Genomic DNA, 22615 nt, shown 5'->3' with positions numbered 1-22615 from the left:
TGCATATGTTGCTATGCTTTTTTTAGCTGGAAGATCTTTTTAAGTTACTGTTTTTACTTCATTGATTGCTATATGTCTGTGTAAATAGTTGTTTCATCATTGTGTAGCAGCATTGGTACACCATATATACTGGGTGTCTCTTTTACATTTTCAAGTTTGGTGAAATATGACAATGAGTCACATCTATTCTGGCAGCACCAAGAGGAAGATGGGCATTAAAGAGGCTCCTCATGGAGTTTACTTGCCACTTGGGCAGGAAACTGGTCTTGCTTGAACTGTTGGATGCTGTATGATTGCACGTGCAGGACCCACAGAAAAAATGACTGCTGAACTTGCCTAAAAATGAGGCAGTCCTTCAGGGTTCCTGCTTCATGAGTCTGTCAGATGTTCTGCAGGACACAGAAGAAAGTGACTGACAAACTGCCAATGTAGGTGGAACTGTCTTTGAAATTTCCTGCTTCATGGAAAAGTCTGCTAATACTATGTGCCTGTAGGCAAAGATGGATGCCCCAATGCTACAGAGTAACTTTGGGTGATTGTCCAAGAAGTGAGACGTCTCTGTCATGAAAAGTCCTAAGTTCTTAAAACAACTTAAATGCCATATTCTGTTAGTCTCTGAAAGGTTTGAAGAATACCCACCTATCTAAAATATATCTCTATACATCTAGACTCTGTACTAACAGGACTACAAGCTCAACTATTATAGATAACTATCTATCAGCCTGTATTTCTTAATTGTACATTACATTTTTAAATGAGTTGCAAAAACACAATATCTTAATCAAGAGCATAAATATACATATAACAAAATTGACTTTAAATTTGTATCAATAGACCAAGATCCATACATATTCAAAGTATTCATCTCTATAATAATGTACTTATGATAACGAAAATATGATATGTTTATGAATCTATGAGTTTCCTCAGTGTCTATTATAATGTCTCTCTTTAATCTCTAATTTTATCAATTTAGATATTTTCTCTCATTTTTTTTTGTTTAGCTGTACATTTTTCTCTGCTACCCTCCTTTTCTCCCCTATCCCCTTCCTCCCTTTCTCATGACCCTCATGCTTCCAATTTATTCAGGTAATCTTGTCTTTTTCTCCTTCCTATGTAGATCCATGTATGTCTGTCTTAGGGTTCTCTTTGTTGTCTAGGTTCTCTGGGATTGTGGACTTTAGACTCGTTTTTCTTTGCTTTATGTCTAAAAGCCACTTATGAGTGAGTACATACTGTATTTGTCTTTCTGGGTCTGGGTTACCTCACTCAATATGGTTTTTTCTAGATCCATCCATTTGCCTGCAAATTTCAAGATGTCATTTTTTTTTTACCACTGTGTAGTACTCCAGTATATAAAGGTACCACATTTTCTTTACCTATTCTCTGAAGGGCATTTTTTATTGAATTATTTATTCTTTTGAAGGCAAGTTTCTTGAGTTCTTTTTATTTTGTTTTATGAGACAGGGTCTCTGTATATAGCTCTTGCTGTCCCAGAAGTCACTCTGAAGACCAGGTTGACCTCCAAATCACAGAAATCTATCTGCCTCAACCCCCAAGTGCTGGGATCAAAGACATCGATCATTAAGCCAAGATTTTCTCTCTGTATTTTAATTAATTAGGCCACATGTTTTTGATAATGTTAATCTTTTCAAACAGGTAAGTCTTTGTTTTGTGGATTTGTGTGTGTGTGTGTGTGTGCCATTATTTTTTACATTCAATGCCATTAGATTCAACACCCAATTTGAATACTTTTTGAAGTTTACTTTTAAAATAGGGGATAGAACTTAGCTGAGTTCCCAAAAGATGAAATGCAAATGGATGGGAAACCTTTTTAAACTGTTCAGGATTCTTAGCAATTAAAAAAATGCAAATTAAACTCTCCTGAGTTTTCATTTTATCCTGGTCTGATTAGCTCAAATTTAAAATCAAGCAAGCAAGCAAGCAAGGAAAGAGAGAGAGAGAGAGAGAGAGAGAGAGAGAGAGAGAGAGAGAGAGTCAAAGAATTGATGTGGATGTTGGGAAATGAGAAGGCCTATAACTGCTGGTGAGAGTAAAAACTGGTAAAACCACTGTGGAAATCCTGCAAAGGTTCCTTATAAAAACCAAAAATAGATATACAATATTAGCAGGCTACAGTAATTTTGAGTATATATAAAATAAATGATAATACCCCATAATAGAAATATTTCCTCATTTGTGTTCATTGATTCTTTATTCACAATATCCAGGGAATTAAATCAGCCTAGCTGTTCATCAGCTGATAACAAAAATATGATGAGTTTATACAACAGGATATTATTTAGCAATTATGGATACAAGTAAATAGGTATGCCTAAAACTATCATTTTAAGTGAGGTAACCCAGATAAAGTTTGCATGAGTTTTCCCATTTGTGGATGTTAACTTGCACTCTTGATATATTTATGATTCATTTGAAATATATATACATATTGAGAAATCAGTAAAACTTCAGGGAAGTTGGGGCTTTCAAGGTAGAAGAGAAAGCGATGGTCTAAAAACTTTATGGGGATTAATAGAATAGAAAGGGCTAAATTGGGGTAGGGAATGGGAGGTGGATTAGGGGAAGGAATATTAGGAAGGAAAAATAATATTAAAGATGTTTCTCAAAAGTCATGGAAATCTAGCTCCCACTGTAGAGGCTTCCTAAATTGATTTACCCTTTTCTAGGAAAGTAAGGTCTACCAGGCCAAGAGGAGCCACCTGGAGTCTGTCTGGTGCTGTCAGAGATCCTGATTGTGCCTAGATAATGAGGGGTGATCACATGATTCTGCCTGAGGGCCTAGCAACAGGCACTGTCAGAGGGTCCTGGTCATGCCTAGCCAATGAGGGGTAACCATGTGATGCCAAGTGATTGGAATGCCTGGGTGCTGGGAGGGTATATAAGCTTTTCCCCATTGCTAAATAAAGGAGTCTGCTGTTCCCCTTTCACCTGACCCCCGGGTGTCTGTGTCATTGATACCACACCTTTTCAACCCCAGCTACAACCTTTAATTGGACAGCAGGCCCCTACTTGTCACAGAAGGCTGACAAATGCAAAGTTCAGTGTCAGAAATGGGTTTTTTGTTTGTTTGTTTGTTTGTTTGTTTTTTTGGTTTTTTTGTTTTGTTTTGTTTTTAACTTTCAGAGTTATTGGCCGGGAAGATTCTACTACACCTCCCAGAAAAAACTTATTGGCTATTACCAATACTATTTGTTACCCTTCAGAATTATATGGTAAGACTCTACTACTGAAGACTCTATATACTTGAGAATGTGGAGATATTAAGCTAGTATTGGCCAGGAAGCTTTACTTGTATTCGTTAACGTTTATTGTGCCAGATGATACTATGAATCTACTAATTGAGAAAAGTGATGATCCCTTTTACCCAACTGTGAACCCTACAATAATGGTATGGCAAGATATTCCCACTGGTGGCTCATACATCTGGAAATAGTCAACCCTTTTATGGTTAAATTTATATCCTGCTCCACGATGAAACCAATATGAGTCACTATTGCTAGGCCAGAAATCCTTGGGTAGGCAGATCATAGATTCTAATGGAGAACCTACTGCTATAACTCTGCTAAATGGACATAGTTTTAAACTGAATCCTAATGACTTATTGTTATATCCATACATTAATACATTTCTAAGATCTCTTTAATGAAACTTCTGTTTGCCATAGATGGTGATTAACACAGTGACACTGGACAAGGCATAGAGAATAAAGATTATGTAATGTTCAGTTCTAAAAGGGCATTGATACTGCACCCCTTCCTACCGACTTCAGGGATCATTGCAGCAGAAGGACAGAATTAACACAAGGTGAGTGAATAAATACAAGGACACAGCAGGGCAGCTGCACATATAAACTCTAAGTAGTTCTGACTTCATGTAAAACCCTGAGCAACCTTAAGCTAAACCAAATCCCAGTATCCATAACAAAGGAGGTGGGCACAAATTCCCACGCTTATCCATGGAATCATTGTCAGCTGACAGCTGCTTCCAGAATAGAGTCAGGCTTTTAGAGTGTTTCAGCTGGTAGGTAAACAACACTCAAATGTAAGGCCATGCAACCATGGCTATATGGGCAGCCCAAATTAAACCTGACGGGTTAAAAGGGGGAAAAAAGACACAAACTTAAGTCATTAGGGAAAGAGAGCTGGCTGGACCTAGAGGAAGTTGGAAGAGGGGTTGAATATTATTAAAACTCAAAGAAACAAAAAGAAGAGAGGCATTGACATAAATATCACAAATAACACTGACTTATTTTTTAATATTTGGTTTATAAAGGATTTTATAATTTTCAAGAGCTATTAGGTCTTTCTAATTTCCAGTCTGGGTTGTAATACTTCACACTGGCTGTGGTTAGGCTTTTTCAAATTCGACTGAATGCAAATCCTACTGCTTCTGATTAAAAAAAAATACTAGAAATATTCAATTCAAGGACAAATTTTCTAATTTTTATTTGTGACTTTGTTTTCTAGATTTATATTCATGAGTCTTTTTTCTTTTCAAAGTAATTCCCTAGAGCTTTCCTTGTGAGGTGTTTGTGATATAATAATCAAGGCATTCCCCTGGCAAGATTGCCAGGGAGCTCACTCCAGCTTGACTTGACTACTTCTCTGGGACTCATTTGCCTCAGCTCTAAAAATAAAACAGGGCTGGCTGATTGCTTCATGGTTACAGACGCTTGGACAAAGTCTAATGACTTGAGTTTTAAGAACCACATGGTATAGATGTTAGAAAAGAAGAACCAACTCCTAAAAGTTGTTCTGTACCCTTCTCACACATGATATAAATATATATTTACACAGAGAGATATAAATGTTTAAAAAGAATATAAAAATCCAGAATTACACTAGGTAATATACTCTTTTTTCCTGCCATAGAAGGAGACTGTCTAAATGACCACATATTCCTCGTGCACAGAAAATGTTTCTATTTGTGGAGGAGATTTAAATGTATGTAGAAGGTAAAAAGACCTTATTCCTACCGATAAGTTCTTCAGAAGGCAGGAATGTTAAAGACACGGCTCAGAACTTCAATAGAATGAGGTTCATAGCTGCTCTTCCTGAAAAGCCAGGTATGATACAATTTTCCAACCTGGTGACGCTTTACTGTCTGATGAGACAGATTCCATCTGTGTCTCCCGGAATTTCTGCTTCCTGCATCCCAGATCCTTTCCCTTCTAAAACCTTGAGTACTACTCCTAGGCCATGAAACCTATTCTTGTGAGTGAAGTCACGTGTGCTTTACAACAGTCTAAGTGACTTCCACGTTACCTTAGGGCCAGGCCAATCCTGACTCCACAGGAAATGTGTTGACCTCAGTCACTCTCCCTGCACCCTTACCTTGAGCATGGTTTTAAAGTCAACAAGAAACCATCTTATGGATGAAGTTTTATGTACTTTGCAAAGAACTTCAATGTAAGCATGTCTTAAATTGTTGTATACTTAGGAGTGAGTTAATTGTTATCTGAATACTTTTATTCCAGAATTGTCCTGTGCTTAAATATGAGTAAAATAAAATCTACTGGGCCAGGCTCTAGAACTCCTGGTCCAGTGCTGGGGACTGAGGCTCAGCAGAGTTTCATTCTTACCTCACCCTGGCCATTTTATCCTGCCTACTGTAGAGACCACAGGGAAGTCACAGCACATATACACAGACAAAACAAGACAAGTAAACTTATCTTGCAATAAACACCACCATGACTGAGTTATTTTTTCCTTAAATGTTATGTTTCACTTATATGTAGAGAAGCCACTCTTTTAAATAACCCCATACTGCTAATAGTATGGCTCAATTTCATATAGGGAATATGGGTGATAGACCTAAGATACTTTAGAACAGATTAGAGTTGAGCTATTAGCGATTAAAACAATAGAAGTGTTTTAAATACTTAGAGCCATATATGTTTCAAAATATAACTCTGTCTACCTAACTTAGAAAAACATTTTTCTATGTATTGATTTTTATATAAGTAAGTATTTATTATACGCAGAAAATATAATTTGTCTCAAGTCAGCTGTAAGTATATTTTGGACTTAAAATAATACTAAAATAAAAAGCCATTATTATCTACTCAAAGCATATAGGGTTTTGCTATTAAATTTTCATATATGTGAACATATAGATATAAATATAGATATAGATGAAGACTCCTAATTTTAAAACTTACATTATTTTCTGGAAGCTAGTGCTCTGAAATGATGAAGGAATAAAAATTATCTTACTGGAAGCTTTAAAACAATTTCATTCACAATTATATAAAATGAGCCAGAGAAAAACACCCCTTTCTAACTGCCTACTTTTATGTGGAGCAGAAAGAAGATACATGGTTTTGTAGTCCTTCACGTACTGACTAAAATGTGAATCGACAAATACTGGCTAAGTCGGGCTTATGTCTTTCTGGTCTGAGTGGCTCGTATGAACTAACGTAAAACCATTGGATATGAAAAGAGACAAAATAGGCTGTCATGAAAAAAACAATGCGTTTTGGAAAATCTATTTGACACTTTTCTAGTACAAAATAAAATGAATATAAGACATAGATCATGCTTTCATTTAATCTAGTTATGGCCTCAACTACTAAGATGTCATGTATTGTTGGTTGAGACCTGCCATGTCATTCGCCTCGTTTATCAAAGATCAACTGAAGTCCTGTGTCTTCTTAAATTCACTAGGACATTCCTATAATGAAAATGCATCTCATTTCGAAAACTGAATTAAATATTTAAGTTACATCCCAACAACAGGTTTTTTTAAATCTATATAATTTCTCTCATTCCTGCAATCTAAACTTATTCTTAGAGGTCAGGAATATAGACCATTGAACCCAGTGATAGAGTATGTTCCAATCGGAGCAGGTCCTGTGTTCAATACACAAGATCAAATGAGTGAATGAATATGAAATAAGAACACTCTGTATGTCACATTCATCATGTCAGGTGACAGTGTCTTACATTAATATTTTACAGATTATCATTTGTGTCTGAAGCCCAGAAGCAATATAACTCTCTCAGAAAAACTTGTGGGATAAGTTTTCATAAATGTTTGTCAAATGAACTATATACTTATTGAAGCAATATTACTCATATAAAATCGATGGCAAATAGTCACTAAGATCAGTTTCTTTATACCACAAACTAGGAAGAGAAAACATTAAAGGTAATTTTATTTGTTTCTTGATTTGAATTCCAAGACATGAACTGTCTTGATAGTATTGATCCCACCACTGTGTGCCAAGAGTACCTCATTTAATACTTTCACAGTTAAAAAATAGAAGTGTAAAGGCAAGGTCACCAGGCTGCTTAGAGCTAAACCACTACAGTGCTTACTGCTTACTTCTGGTCGAAGTTGTGACACAGTGTGCAAATTCCCCACATACCACAAAAACAGTGGAAGCAACTCAATGCAAAAGATGATAACTTTCTGAAATTTATCTGAATAAGTCCCATAGGTGAAGATTTTTGCTAAATAAATTAAATTCCACTTGAAAATTAAAATACAGTCTCAAAAATTTCAAATATTCTCTGTCTTACTCTTATCTAGATATACCAAATCAAGGATATGAACTCCTACTTTTATTGAGGAATACTTTTTATTTTTCTTTAACAATTCATAAGCAATAAAGACATAGACTAAAAGCATCGTGGACATATATAATTTTTTGAGATTTCTCTTAGGCAAAGTACTAGTAATTTATTACAGTCTGGTGTGTAACTGTTATAGCTATCCATTTTTAGATAAGAAAAGTGACGGCTAAGAGATGCTCCATTGGTAGTCATATAAAGCTTTTATCATAAAATTACTTTGAAATTGTTTTATAAACAAGAATCTTATTATATAGTTAGGACTGAATTTCAAGAGCAGCAACCTTCTCAGACTTTCAGAGCAATGCACACTACAAAGATGTACAATGGTGGGAAACTCAAAAAGATTCTAATAGTCAAACACACACATTAGAAATGTTTTATGAACAATAAAACAGAGCTGCAAGGTGGTAAGTGGGTATTTTTAAGCCAACAAATATGTGGTCCGTCATCTCTGTATCTATCATAGAATGATAGAATAAGATAAGAAGCTAATCTTACTCATATGGGACCTCCTAAGACAATATTTAAACTTAGATGGAAATAGCCTGATTTTCTAGAACATTGACAGTGTGATGTTCTAGAGACAGCCACAACAGCCACACTTGGGCTGGTGCACTTTGTGATGGCTTCCCAAATGTACAATTACATCTCAACTTCTTGGAGTTTTGCTGGGACTACAAATACCAGCATATTGCTTCTGGGTGAGAACTAGACTTGAAAACATAAAGATGAAGATTAGTGAGATAGTTCAGTTGGTAAAGTGCTTGCTCTGAAAGTAAAAGGACCTGAATTTAGTACCCAGAAACCACACAATAAAAGACAGGGATGAAGTGACATTCTTCTGATCTAAAGACAGCAAAAGCCCTGGGGCTTTCTGAACATCCAGGCTAATCTAATCAACTGAGTTCCAAAATAGGTACTCTACTCCGATAAATAAATAAACAAGTTAATTGCACCTGGGGAAGTTTGCCATTTGGCCATTATAGGCACATTTACACATATGTGCAAGTGTGTACACATGTATATGCAAACATAGAAATGAAAATGGTATACTTAAGGATATAAAACTGCTGAGAGAAACAGGATTCTGGTAACACTCAGTACCCGCAATTATCTATTTTCCCTGACTCTCTTGGGATATCTTCTATAAAAATTCCAAAGGTATTTAGAAAGGTATTTAGATTACTGGTAACTTTCTAATAAGGCAAAATATGCAGATTGTCAAGGTCAGAGAATGAAAGCGCATGGTCCCCAATGGAAGCACCCCAAAGGGGAAAAAGGAACCCGCAGGAGGGGACTCCCTGACACATACAGCCTCCTGTGGGAACTGGGAACCTTTCCGGGTCCTTCTCCTCCCTTCTGTTTCCCTTGGCCGGTCTTAACGTCTACAGACTGCCTGGACCCTGAGTGTCCCCAAGGCAATTAGGAAAGGCACCGGGAAGGCTGGGTGACAGGCCAGAGGCAAAGAAGAGGAGCAGGCACAGGACCAAAGCCCAGCTCCCCCCAGGTCTGCACCTGCAAGGTGGTGATGTACTTGTTAGCTTTCAGAATATTCAGAAGATTAAGTTTAAAAACAAACTGTTACACCTATTTCCATACTATTTTCTATAAAAAATATATGTATTAAAATATTTGCAGTCTATAGGTTATCAAATAATGTAAAATGCAAATATTTATAAATTAGCTCAGTTAAAAGCAATAAATGGCCAAAGGCATATCATCAATATTTATTCTACACACTGTTTTAAAAAATTGGGGGATATGTGTTGTTTATTCAACTCCTTGTCAAAAACCAAAAACTTTTAAATAATAATAAATTTAAAAATCACATTACAATATGGTAGAAGAAATTTTTCTTCATCTCACCTGGTCTCACTGAACTGGTTTCTCTAGGCTCTCCAGTAACCTGCACTTACTTTAAGACATTGTCAACTAACAGGATGGACCCAAAAGAAATTATAGTACCTTTAAATAATTGGGAAATTTTCTCTTTAGGAAAAGATAATGAATATTGGCAAAGAGCTTGCAGTAATTTGTAAGGAAAGACTAACAACAATAATCCCCAAAGTAAGAGAACTGCTTTAAAAGAATTCATAAAAAGAATCACTTCAGTCCTTTCGTGCATTGTTAGGAAATCGCCGATCTCTGGAGCCCCTACATTCTATACTGAATGTAGTAAATCAGGAAAGGCAGATATATTTCAGAAAATTTAAGTAAATTGATTTAGAGCCCTTACAACTCTGTGCAAAAGTCCGAATTGCATGCCAGTCTCATGATATTAATGAATTTTATAGGAGCTCACAATATAGTTACTGACTCTCAACATGCAGAAATAGTTGTTTTACACATTGAAATGACTGAATTTATTCATGATGAGCTAGTATTAGCTTGATTATTTATACAACTACAGGAGACAATCAGGAATAGAAAGCATCAAATATATATATCACACCAGATCACATATGGGTCTACCAGGGCCTCTAGCTGAAGGTCATAATAAAATTGATCAGTTATTCACCAGTACCAGAGATTCTGAGATTAACAATTAATCTTCAATTAGAGAATGGGCATTGTGAGATTTTCTCCATTAATGAGGGATGTCCACTGGTCTCGCCGTCATGTAGGTATCATTACATAATGGATTGTTGAGATTTTATGAGTATAGCTTACTTTCCCATGCCGAAGACATTATCTCCTAGTGGATATCTGGATCCTTTGGCTTTTGCAATATTTCTGCTCCTTTTTATGTTCACTAAGCTTTATGGGTAGAGACTATATTATATCATTATATCTGTGTCAATTGGAATATCTTATCGTTACACATGACTGTTAAAATCTAAAGTGCATAAATCTGAAATTGATCTATATGTCACTGATTTGGATACTTATATTTTAGAATCCTTATAGTTTGAAAACCTCATAAAAGAAATTACATGTTCCTACTCCTTCTTTCCTTCTTCTTCTCTTCTTCTTTCTTTTCTATTTACAAACACAATCAGAATGTACTATTAAGAATAGAGAAGTTCCATACAACAAAAATATGTTGCTCTTTAGGTCAGTGCCAAGGTATGGCCATATGTTAAACTATGTTCTCTATTTTCATATACACTTGAGCTATAAATCACAGTGCTCTGAGCTCAGACTCTTCAGAAGCAAGTAGAAGGTCCTATCTGGTTATACAGAGGCAACCAAGACCAGGTTCTAGTTCTTCTTTTACTTTCTATGTCACTTTCTTATTCGCCTTATTTGGGAAGTCTATCATGAGCAAAGAATAATGTGATGTCTTCCTAAAATTTTATATAATATACATAAAAATTAATATTTTAGGCTCCTAAATTTGGTTTAGAGTCCTAAATTTTTAAGAATTTAGAAAACAATAGAGGGGCTGGAGAGATGGCTCAGAGGTTAAGAGCATTGCCTGCTCTTTCGAAGGTCCTGAGTTCAATTCCCAGCAACCACATGGTGGCTCACAACCATCTGTAATGGAGTCTAGTGCCCTCTGCTGGCCTTCAGGCATACACACAGACAGAATATTGTATACATAATACATAAATAAATATTTTTTAAAAAAGAAAACAATAGAATAATTTAGTTATGATTATTGAAAAATAATACTAAAAATCTGCTAAGATTTTTTAAGAAAATCTGTTAAGCCATCTTCTTAAATTATTCATAAATAATCGTTAAATGTACTCTATTCTAAAGATAGAATTGGGGTTCATTTAATGTTTTCACAATAACACTGAGATCACAGCTTGTATAAATCATAACTTTGTAATTAATATTGAATTAAATGAGCACATTTTCAAAATATGAACACTGAAGCCAGACTGAGAACCTGTGTGGATTAAGCATCATTTATATTACCATACATCTAGGACAGACTCATTGAAAGGTATGTCCCTAATGCACTGTTTTTATGGAGAAACTCTATTCGGCTCTGTCCATTAGTAGGGATGACATAGATTCCATGGTGATCTCAAGAGTTCAGATGATGCACAACATCAAATAACTAAACAAGAGAAATGAAGTTCAAAGTGTAGACTTGGTTACCCTGGCAACTTGTTTAAATGAGTACATTACTCTTGGGTAATTCAAAAGGCATAAGTGTACTTCAGTGCATTTTCTAAAACATATTTTAAGCAATAACCTTAAGAAGAAAATTTTTCAATTCTTACCTACTTATAAAGATGTTTTTCTTATTAATTCCATTTAGAGTTCTGCAAGAGGAATGGACTCAAATGCATGAGTGGCAATTTTGGACCATGAATTGTGTTTTTAGGTTACCGAGGGCACCTTGGTAATCATAATCATTAGTAGTTCCCACTCTCACTATGCATATAAAAAGACGCATTTTTAAAACATGACATTTGCATAGAAAAGGTTATTTGCAATTCTACGCAAAAAGCCTCCACATGGTTACTACTTGAAGCTCCCCTGTTAATAAATGATTAAATTCACTTTCATTCCAACAACCACATGCAAGCACAAATTGCATCACAGTGTGATCGTTAAAGGACAGACTCTGCGTTTGAAGGTGAAGTTAAAAAACTAACCAGTACACATACTGCTGTCCACAATGGATCATGACCTTTGCTAAACGGGCTTAGCTCTCGGACTCCTGCAGCCCCTGATAATGAAGGCTGGCTTCTGGTACCTAATTAGTAGGTCAAGGATTCTTAGCGCTGAGCCTTCAATAATTAATGTCTTAGAAAAGAACTTTCTGATCAGATTCTCTTTTGTTTTCAGGTCAGCGGTAACAACTGAGAGTTAAAATTGATTATTTGTTAAGACTTTTTTAGCTATCATGATTCATGATTCAGTTGTGCTTTTATGTGAGCACATAAAGGACACAGACCCACACAAACACACACCACACACAAACACAACACTACACACCACACATACACAGATCCATCACACATACGCACATACCACACTCATTTTTCTATGTGACTCGTGTATTTTATATTAATGCTTTTTTTCTACTGCAGTCCTAATTGTTCAGCCAATATAGGAAGCCATGAGCAAGTTAAGTCCTTCACTATGTGAGCCACCAGAAGACTGGCCTGCACTGGCCTTCATTGTGAACTGCAAACTCACCATAGAGCTGCAGTGATGCCCACACATGCTACACAGACTTTTCACTTTTAATAACATAAGACAAATATTTGTCATATACATTCTGGAATATTATATGAATTTAAAACATGTCAGATTCTTGAATTTTAACCAAAACCCAAAGTTTTTAGACAATCTATTTGTACGTGCAAGGTATTGGTTTTTTTTAAGTTTTACTACATATTATATTAACTATTAAATTTTTTTCCTCTTATCATCTAGAGCTTCATTGAAAATATTTGATTAAGTGTGTTGTTTATAATTGCTTTAAATTACAAGGTGTTCTTTTATGAGCCAAAGCCAGTCTTTTTTGAGAATAAATGCTCAGTTTTAGGAGATGATAGGGAATACTTGTTCTAGTTCCAACTGTCCCTTGTCAACTGGGTAGCTTTATAAAACCTTATATCCCCAACCCCAAATTCTCAAAAAGAGTTGCTCTAGATGAATAAATAAATGAATGCAGTGCACATGGCAAAATTCTCCATGAAGCTACAATGCCATGCTGTCCTGCTGGCTTCAAACCCCTCGGCTCCCAGCAGTAATTCTGCCATGTCCCACATGCGCAAATGAAGTAAAAAACCTCCCAAGTTTCTCTTGTTGTAATAACAAATATAGTTTTACAGAACAGCTTATTTTTCAGTGATGAAAATGAGGCATGGCCATTCAATATTTATAACCATTAAAAAAAGAGTTAAGAATGCATATGCTCTGCCAGATGGTAGTGGCACACACTTGGGAGGCAGGGGCAGGTGAATCTCTGTGAGTTCAAGGTCAGCCTCGTGTACAGAGTGAGCTCCAGGACAGGCTACAAAGCTACACAGAGAAAACCTGTCTCGAAAGAAAAAAAAAAAAGGAATGCATATGCTCTCCCCGCCCATCATGACAGACTGTTTGCTGTAATGTAGAGAGGGACACTGAAGAGGCAAATGGAGCTTAAACCTACGGAACTTCCAAGCACAATACAATAACCAAATGTGTTTGTTTTTCTCTACCTCCTGAACTTGAGCTTGGTCAAACTCAGTAAAGGGCCAAAATGCCATATCGCATTTTTACAAAAAGATACATTTATAGCTCTTTACTACTAGCTCTTTATAAATGACCATAAATGCAAAGAATGGATAAACACACATATTTCTCTTATCATAAAATCTACTCAAACTCTTTGATGCATAGTTTAAAACAATGTTTTCTATTTATTAAGGACAAATGCGTGACTTACGAATAGAGGCACCCCATTAAAAAAACAAACACTATCCTTTGGTAATTGTCTAGTTTTGAAATCAAATTTGCACAGAAAAATACGGGTAGAAAGTCAGCAATAACAAAATAATTTAATAGCATATAAAGTCCAACTATAAGAGTGTAATCGTATCTATGGATGCTTATGAAAGGATCTAGTTTGAAGCCACCCTGGTTTATAGGGGGAGTTACAAAAACACCATGGCTACACAGAGAAATCCTCTCTCAAAGCAAAACAAACAAAAAAGGGTGAACCTAAAATTAACTGGAAATTAACACATATTAAGCTTGGCCAAAGAAATCCAAGTGACCAACATAATGGCATATTCTTGTAAAAATACTAGACTTTAGATAAAGAAAAGTCAAAGATGTATTTATTAAATGAGGAAAATTTGAGGTAAATAATATGAAATACCTTCATGTGTTTTTTCCAAATTCTGTTCTTTATGTCAAAAGAAAATGGAGTAATGTATTTATGATACTCTGTAAAAATGTGATCTATGCAATTGCCTTTGAAGTACAAAAGTCATGAGCAACTGCAATGAGCTTGTCAGAACTGGCAGCATGGTCCCATGAGGACTTCTTAAAGGTGCTGGAAACAAAGCCTAAACCGTGGAAATAGGGATGGGAGTGGCAGTGAGTAAGGGATGTGCTGCGTGTCAACGGTGTCTTCTATACGTTACTGCCAATACTGCTGATGACCACTTACAATACAAAGTAGCTGACTCTTTGATCACCTTTGGCCCACATAAACAATACGCATCACTGAGAGCAGCACAAAGCAACTGTTCAATCAATTTAAATATGACTTCAATCTCAAATCTTGTCAGGTGTCAATTGTATGACCTCTCTTCTTTTCTCTGTATTTACCTAGTATGTTTTCCCTATATTGTTACTTCATATCTTTGAGAATCCATGTTTTTCCAAGGAAGTGAGTTTCATTACATAAAAAAATTAGTCATAGTTAATTCTAAGGATTACCTGAAATTGGAGATATAGATAGTTGTGGAGTCACCATATGAGTGCTGGGAATAGAACCCGAGTTTTCTGGAAGAGGAGCGAGTGTTCTTAACCACCTAGACTTCTCGCCAGCCCCATTTCAAACTGTCTTTTCTCATCTTCATTTATTTGATGTACAACTCTGAGTGTATTATACAAATCTCAATATGCTGAGAAATTTTAATTGCAAAGGTAATAATCACCATTCTCAGAAAGTAATTTAATTTTCCTTAAAATTAAGAATTAGGAAAGCTATTTTGAGATAATTTATAAAATATTTGATAGAACATTGTAATGATAATAGAAGGCCATTTAAATTCCACCAATACATTAGATTTTCACATTTCCATTTAAGACACTGATTGCATGAAGTGATTTACAAGCACTTGTAGTAATTATTTTCTTTATCAAAACGTACTCATGACTATGGAAATGATAAGTGGGGATATCAGTGGGCAGCTTTTACCTGAGAGAACAATGGTAATTGGGAAATTATCAAATGTATTTATTTCAAATCACTATAGATTCACCCACTCATACCCCCAACCCATAAATCAAGCAAATTATGAATTACATTATTGCAGAAAATGTCCTGACCCTGGGTAAAGACGGAGTGGAAACTCTTATATCTGTAGTGGCTCTCAACTTCATATTCTAGCAAGTGAGCTATGGACTGGGCTCCTCACCATGTAGAGGTAAAATATGGAGTAATTATGAACAATCAGGGAATGACAATATCATAGTCTAAGGTCATAGTATTGATAATCACAAGCAGTAGAGCAGTCAGGAATTCACAAGGAGACCCGAGGATCAAAAATATCGGACAGCTCCATTACAATGGAAGTCTCTTCCTCTTGGTTAGTATAAGACAGTGAAAGGGTGCCTTTGCAAGTTGGGGGCCCAGGTGTGCTGCTAAGAGATCATGCCACACAACATATCTAACGCAAGAGGTTTATTGGGGGAGAAGAGAGGCTAAAAGGCCATTTAGGAGTGGGGACATGAGAGAGAGAGACAGAGAGGCAGAGACAGAGAGACTGGGAGACAGAGTGCAAACAAGACAGAGCATTCTTGGTGTCTAGAACCTTTTAAAGGGGGTACATTTTGCACATAATGCTGTGAGCGTGGACAGAGATAGCTGTCTTTGCTTTAGAGAGAAAAAGCAAGCCAAACTTACATATTACGTCTCCATGAAGTATGTTTTCAACTCACACATGAATGCAGTGGCAAAGACCCGCTGAGTACTCAATTAAGCACATCCTCCAAGAAATTAAAAGCTGGGCACTCATGAACTAAAGTTTCCCCCTCTCCTCCCTCCCTGTGCCTCAGGAAATGTCCCTAAAAATTAAGAGTTTCCTGTAGAGTTCAGAACTCTCTCTTCAATTGAAGAAACGCTGTCAAATGATAATTAAATTAGATTTAATTGATTTCTAGGATCTTTTGCAAGTATCTATTTTCTGCCTGGTATTCTCTGTTACTGTAAATTTTGAATGCATTGCTATATAAACTTGATACTGTTCATAAAAATATTTTGCATAATAAAATTAGTGTTTTGTCTATGTATATATATTAAAAAGCTGGGCACTAAATAAGACTGATCCACAAGAAATCAATACTCAGCCAGGATGGAAAAGAAAAATAAAATAGCATTAACAAAAACAGTAAAGGAGTCATGTTTACAGGAAAACTAATTCTATTTAATTAGTATATGTGGTTCAATAAAAAGTCAAGGCCCAGATTAAAAGAGCAAAAACATCATATTGAGAGATAGTATAATATAATTTTGTTAATGTATTGTATAAGTGAATATATGAAAGGTGCACAGGCACTTAGGAGAAAGGAAGAAGAATTGGAACCAAAGAGTTCATGACCAGAACATGTTGTACAGTAATGCTCAGTCTCAAAAGAGAAAGGCTAAATTTCTGGAAACAAAAAACAAAACACACACACACACACACACACAGAGAGAGAGAGAGAGAGAGAGAGAGAGAGAGAGAGAGAGAGAGAGAGAGACCAGGGAAAAAATAATCAATAAACTAGTAGACAATGTCCCTGATAATTCATAGGTTTAGCACTCCCTATTGCAGACTTCAAATCACCTATGGATACTGAGTTTAACTGGAACTATCAGAAGCCTTTGACTTGCTCACATATTTTCTCTGACACTGATGTGTGCCTAGGCTAGCCTTTAAAGCAGCTTTATCTCTTCAGCAAATTTATTTGAAAACTTGCTAAGATTCTAAACGTGTACCATGTTCTAGAGGAACGCTTGGAATATCTCTGCTCTGGATGAGGGTGACAAGACTTCGTTATGCAGTCAAGATAAATTGAGTAAAAGTGGATACTCCTCACCCTATCCTGTAGCCCATTTCCTCAACAGGTCTTTTTCAATTCTTGCTATCTATTTCACAAATCTTATTTTTACTCTGTAATTATGTAGATTTTCATGCTTTGGGAACATTTCATAATTTATTGCTGCTCAACTCAACAAACGAATATTGAATATGAACAAAAACACAAAGGAAAAACCAGAACACTACCCTTTGAATAGCTGCAATAATGAGTTCTCTGGAAAGGGTCCAGGGTCTTTTGTTTTCTTAGTGAATCATTAAGAACTATCCTAAGTCATGTGGCTCTGAAATAACTATACTACCCATACTCTTTATAATAATCACTTTGCCTGAACCATATTTATTTGCATATTTTTGTAATGCTCCATAACTCTACTAAGTTCATTAATTTCAATCAAACATGAAAACATGATTTAGAGCATCTCAATGCAGTTGATGCAGGGATTACATCATTGGTTGTCTTTTTTTAATTTTGGTTTTGTTATCTTGACACAAACTAGAATTATCTGGACCTAAGAAGCTCAATTGAGAAAGTGTCTCCAATATTTTGCCTGTAAGAAAGTCTGTATGGCATCCTAGATTGTACAAGAAACCGAGCAGGCTATGTATGGGGAACAAGCCAGGACAACAAGTTCCTACATGGCCTGTGCTTCAGGTCTTCCCTCCAGCTTCCTGCTTAGAACTCCTGACTTAGCCTTGCTCAATGTACTGTGATCAGAGATATGTGAGCCAAAGAAACCCTTTCCTCCTTATGCTTTATTTGCCATGATCTTTGTTACATAAATCAAAACCAAATTAAGTTAGACTTTGAATCAGGATCATGGATAATTGCTGTGACAGATTTGGCCATGTCTTTTGGGGGCAAAAACTGTGGTGGTATTGGAACACGGGCTGCCAAATCCTTCGAGTACTCAGAGCTCAGCAGGCTATTCTGTAAAATTTTAGAATAAGGACATTGAGAACAATGCCGAAAATGGAGGCCTGGTTTGTGGAATTTCAACGCAATACAAAGACCCTACTGGGCCTTTGTGTGTATTTTGTGTGTGTAGGATTCAGTGGTGACTGGTCAGCAGAAGTTAAAGATTCTGTTGTGATTAACAAGATAGCAGCACCATTAAAGTGAAACTTTTGCTGGAATGATTTGACTAAGAACTTGTAGTAACTGAGAAGAGACCAGCATCAATGAGGTGGAAATGTCTGGGAGTATTTCCCTGGGGTCATAACACCAAAACTGTATCTCATGCTGGAAGGCGAACATATCATAATATGTTGGAGTCACCCAGGTGATACTGGTTTGGAAGACAAAAAGCGGTCATGGAAAACAGGTGAGGCATGAAACTGTGTGTCAGGGCTGTAGTATCTGAGGAGAGAAAAAGGGAGACCACTGGATGCAGTTGAGACCACTGGATGCAGTTGAGACCCCTGTAGAGTGGAGATACCACCCACATGGGCTGAACACCAGAAAGAACAAGAGCTCTAGAGAGGATCTGGTTAAAGCTTTGTGTGCTATGGATGGCAGAGTCAGAATAGTAGAGCTGCCACGGCCTTTTGGAGCCCAGAAGATGATAAATCACTGACAGCAAGCACTAAACTTTTTATATTATTGAATCTTAATTTGATGTGATTTGATCGTGACTGTGTCCTGGTTCTTCCCTCTTAGAGTAAAAAAGTAATTAATTTATTTTTGATATTATAGGAGTCCACAGTTTGAATTTTTAGAGACCAGACTTTTTTTTTTTTCAAGACAGGGTTTCTCTGTAGCTTTGGTGCCTGTCCGGGAACTAGCTCTTGTAGACCAGGCTGGCCTCGAACTCCCAGAGATCCGCCTGCCTCAACCTCCCGAGTGCTGGGATTAAAGGCGTGCACCACCACCGCCCAGAGAGACCAGACTTTTAAAGTTATGAAAAATTTAAAGAGTGTGGAACTATTAGAGTTATTTACATTTGATATTGAAATATTATTACTAATATGAGAAAGAAAAAGTCACAGAAGAATTATGGAGTGTTTGTGTGTCAGGTTGACAAGGGGTCAATTGTTTTGGCTGATGATAACATTCATCCCTTTCTGTGGAATGTATAGGACATCTGCTTGTTTCTTCATTGTTTCTTTTAAGACAAAAATTTGATACCTTGCATTTGTTTTCACATTAACAAACCATTTTTATCTAGGACGTTCATGGAGAAGTGCTGCAGTCTAATAAAGTCATGATGGCTAGGAGGACTCTGTTCTCGGGAAGTTTGAATCTAGATAATGACCAGCCTAACTCTAGATTGCGTGATGAGATAAGAGGGCACAGAAGAGCAGAAAATCTTCTGTGGTTGCTACTGTAGAAGTAAACAATTTCCTGATTTCCTGAAATACAGTGTAAAGTCCTTGCAGGGAATGCTGAGGACTTCGCTGTAAGTGGCAGCCTCTGCTTCCCATTCCTAGTAATTTTCCCTCAAATAAGTTGCAGAGTCCAATTCTGTTACAGAATAAGTTGACTTTTCAGTATCTTCAAGTGTAAAATTTCCAGTCTAGGACCTGAGATACTCATCCCCACAAAACCACCACAGATGCAGCATAGCTATGTTTCCATCCCAGATTCGTCAACCACTAAGAATCAAAGTCCCTGAAATGTAATTAGTGACCAACTAGAAAACTGTTCGTCCAAACATATTCTTGACTCTGGAGTTTCCATCTCTACAAGGTACTCTTGTTTCTAAATCTCTCCTAAATTGCCATTTGAGCAGTTATGCAAATGCCAGGTGTAGTAATTAAGGAAAATCTGTAACAATGAGAATAGCCATGCTCCAGAAGTGTTATTTCTCTATGTCAATGTTCATTGAGAATGATGTTTTCCCCTTTTGAACAGCCACGGGAAGCAGCAAACCATGATCTGGGAATGGTGTTGACTCCATTCATATTTTTAGCACCAGTCAGGAAATGACTTCTTATTTAAACAGCCACAAGGACAGTCAGTGCCACATTGTTCAATTTAGATCAAAATTTTCTTTAAAAAAAAAATTCTTTTTGTATTTTACTAAAGTAGAGAAACATCTCAAGGAAAACGGTGGAAATGATCAATGCCAGGCTATTTTGCACTAAGTAGGGTGCTGGGGTCCTTTTAAACTTGAGATGGAAGTGAGCAGCAGAAATCACATCCTTTGCTTCAGTTCTTCTCAATGCTAGTGTTGCTTTTCCATCTACAGACAGATACTCCTAGAGAACACATTTGCTACTTGTTATTTATATTTTATACATTATCACATTAGGAATTAAATCTAGAGTATGCCATATGCTCTACAAGGGCCCTACCACACATACACATACACTACATATACACTACACATACCTACATACACATACACTTACACTACACATACCTACATACACATCCTCCCCTACTGATTCAAGTTTAATTGGTAGTCTTCAAAAATACTTGCAAGTATTCTTAATTTAAACTGCTTTGGAGGTAGAGACTGCCTTAGTTCTTTATTAAGCAGCTCTACATGTTTGGTATGTGTTTTTCATCAGAAATTCTCTGGTCTGGTGGTTAGTTAAATCTCCCTGTTGGTATCTAAGGGCAGGGGGACTTACTAGCTCCTGTGGAATTCCTAGGACTTTCATTGTAGAGGCATGGCCTTGACCAGCAAAGCTCCTTCCTACCTCACATTCAGATTGATTCATACTTACAAGGTACGAGGAAAATAAATTACTACACTGGCTCATTTTATCAATCAAACTGACTGAAACATGATGCTCAGATTTCCAGTAATGTATAAATTTGATAATGTTCTAGGAGAATGTTTTGAATGACAATTATCATTAAAAATGTAACTTAACAAAGCCTCAGCGAGTTAGTTAGTCGAGGGGTTGTAACCCGCCTGGCTGGTCAGTTATTCCAGGGTCCCAGAGAGGCGCTATCTGAAAGACATGGGCGGGAAAGAGGAAGAAAGCCAAGCAGATTTGTCAAAGCCTCCGTTTATTAGAGTCATGGTTACAGCTTATATAGCCCCTGGATGAGGAATTTGGGGGCAGGGGCATGGGCAGGAAGAAATCTTGCAGGATGGTTCCAGCCGGTTGCGAGGTCACGATTCCTCTGCCAGGAAGTTGCAAGTTAACACACCTAGTTCTCTAGATATTTGGAATGTGGGGCGGGTTCCGCTAACAGATAGCTCTCAAAATAGTTGGGCGTGAAATAGGCTCTGCCAATAAAACAGCTCTAAATACCTTTTGGGTGTGGGGCTCTCTGCAAACTCCCCAGGGCAATGGTCCCTGAAATAATTTTGGGGGAAAATGGCTCCTGACAGATTGCTTTCACAATGTAGGTGGTTCTCTTTCAATCAGTTGACAGTGAGGACAGAAATAAAGGCTGACATCCTTCCTTTGCCTACATTTGTTAGTCAACAGCCTTTGAACATACAAAGCAGCATAGCTTCTTTCAGTACCCTGGAATGGTGCTTTCTGAGATAGAGGTTGCTTATATGAGAATTTGACCCAATTCCTCCATCTCTTTTTAAAATCTTGTATCCTTTATGTTCTGCATCTCTGTCAAACATTGCTTTCCTGAAGTATCAAGCAGAATTTTAGTCACTTTGCTATATTATATCTATTGAGTCTAGATTAACACGCCGTACATGCCAGAGTAAGCTATGTAGGATTAAACTGTTCCTGTTAGACTCAATAATTTTCTTAGATGTAGGAATTAATTTTGAATATAATATTATAATATTTTTAGCTTTTATACTCCAAAGATTTATGCTATTATTTTTCATTCATTATTTCACGTGTCTGAGGTTGAAAGAGAGGGTAGATATATATGTGCGCCTATTTGTACAACCTTCCATATTGTTAATAAAGTTTATATCAATTTATCATTATTGTAGATAATATCTCAAAATATTTTCTGTGAAGTAACAATAATAATTCATATGTTTACAATCATAGTACTTACAAGCTGGATGTGGTAGTATATACCTTTAACCCTAGCACTCTGTTGTCTGGCAGGTAGATTGTTGGGAGTTGGAGGCCAGCCTATTCTACATTGTAAATTCCACTCTCAAAAAACAAAAAAAAAAACATAAAACAATAATAAATCAAAAACCAAATACAAAAACAAAACAGAGAGCATATGTAACATTCAATCTGAATAATAAAAGCTCAGTTCTTTTGCTTCAAAACTCACATGTTGAAGTGCTCACCCTGTGTATCAGGAAATATTACCATACTTAGAGGTATCAGCCAATAAGTTAAAACAAGGTCATGTGGATGTGATTGAGTCCTCAGGAGCTCTAGTAGCTTCAAAAGAGAAGTTCAAGAGACTGA

General features: G+C 36.6%; 1 protein-coding gene across 2 annotated transcripts in view; it reads right to left on the bottom strand.

Annotated features, from left to right (window-relative positions):
* Sntg1 (syntrophin gamma 1) overlaps nucleotides 1-22615 on the bottom strand; it is a 409578-nt gene that overhangs the window by 195745 nt on the left and 191218 nt on the right. The gene's annotated exons all lie outside the window — the stretch shown is intronic.

Source organism: Microtus oregoni, unplaced genomic scaffold (genome assembly GCF_018167655.1).
Source record: "Microtus oregoni isolate MIOR12 unplaced genomic scaffold, Mior012 000008F_ref0000371, whole genome shotgun sequence".
NCBI lineage: Eukaryota > Metazoa > Chordata > Mammalia > Rodentia > Cricetidae > Microtus > Microtus oregoni.
Note: the sequence above shows the minus strand (reverse complement) of the source record. Positions and strands in the feature narration are given on the sequence as shown.